Source organism: Chrysochloris asiatica, unplaced genomic scaffold (assembly GCF_000296735.1).
Source record: "Chrysochloris asiatica unplaced genomic scaffold, ChrAsi1.0 scaffold00016, whole genome shotgun sequence".
NCBI classification, from domain to species: domain Eukaryota; kingdom Metazoa; phylum Chordata; class Mammalia; order Afrosoricida; family Chrysochloridae; genus Chrysochloris; species Chrysochloris asiatica.
This window is the reverse complement of record NW_006408534.1, coordinates 12573847-12575222: the sequence shown is the minus strand read 5'-3', so window position 1 is coordinate 12575222 and position 1376 is coordinate 12573847.

Genomic DNA, 1376 nt, shown 5'->3' with positions numbered 1-1376 from the left:
CTCATCTGATTATTCAGTTATGCTGGTTAGTAATTCCATACATGAGCCCTGGATACCCACAGATAAATGTAAAAACCTTCCCTAAAAGCCGAGACTGTAAATTCCAAAAAGGCAAAAGTTTCCCCCCAGCTCCACCCCCCAAAAAAAGTTAAAGAGGATAGAGAGAAACTCTGTTAACTGATGGTATGTGGAATGGATGATAATCAATGTAATGAAACAAGGTGTATGAATGTTTGAATGTGAAACCGACGATGTGCCCTGAAAACTTTCACTGAATCCACGATAAAAACCTTAAAAAAAAAAAGAAAGAAAGCTTCCTGGTTGTGATCACATTCAGGAAGGTTGTACTTATCATCAGGCAATTTAAGTACTTAAGAAGGAAATAAAATATATTTGAAATTTGTAAATACAAAAAAAAAAAAAAGTTAGTTTAAAAAAGAGAGCCATTTCCTGCCATCATGAGCAAATATCCATCAGCTGCCTTGACCCCTGTAGATGTTATAGACATTGTTTTGAGCTATGGACACCGTGTCATTAGTTGTAAGGCGCTGCTGCAATCAGTACCAAACTGACCTTGATTTGCAAAGTAGGATTTGCTGAGTCAATAGGAAAGCTGAAGACTCTCAGAAACCTGAAAAACTCAGCAGCCAGCGCTTCCTGAATCGCTTCCAGGACTCGCCCAAGGAGGGAGCTGTTGTCTGTCCAAGGACCCATCTGTCCTGCCCAGAGGAAAAAACAACCTCTGCACCTGCTTGATTGATTAAAAGTCCCAGGAGCAAATTTTTCTCACTTCTTGGTGAAGCTTGGGTTTCAAGAAGAGGCTTTCCCCTCCCTGGGGTTTCAAACCTCTCCCTTTTCCCTCCATCCTCCTCAATACTGCTGGGCTCGGCTAAACAAAGGATAAGGCACTGCTTCAACTGACTGGGCTAAGGAGCTGCAGGTTAGAGTGGTCACCTAAAAGAAGTGCTTGAAAGAACCAGCTGCCAACCAGACAGCTGTTGTTATTAGATGCTATGTGTACAATATAACAAAACACTGTCCAGTTCTGCAAAGATTTTGCAGCAAAGATTCTGCCATCCTCACAGCTGTTACTTTTGAATCCATTGCTATGTCAATCTACCTTGTTGGGGACCTTCTCTTTTTTGCAGACCCGCTACTTTACCAAGCATGATGTCTTTTTACAGGGTATCATGATACCCTCATGATAACATGTCCGAAGTAAGAGAGATGAAGTCTCACCATCTTAGCTTCTAAGGAGCATTCTGGCTACACTTCTCCCAACACAGATTTGTTTGTTCTTTTGGCAGTCCATGGTACTTTAAAAATTCTTCTTCAACACCATTATTCTTTAACAGTCTTCCTTATTCATAATCCAA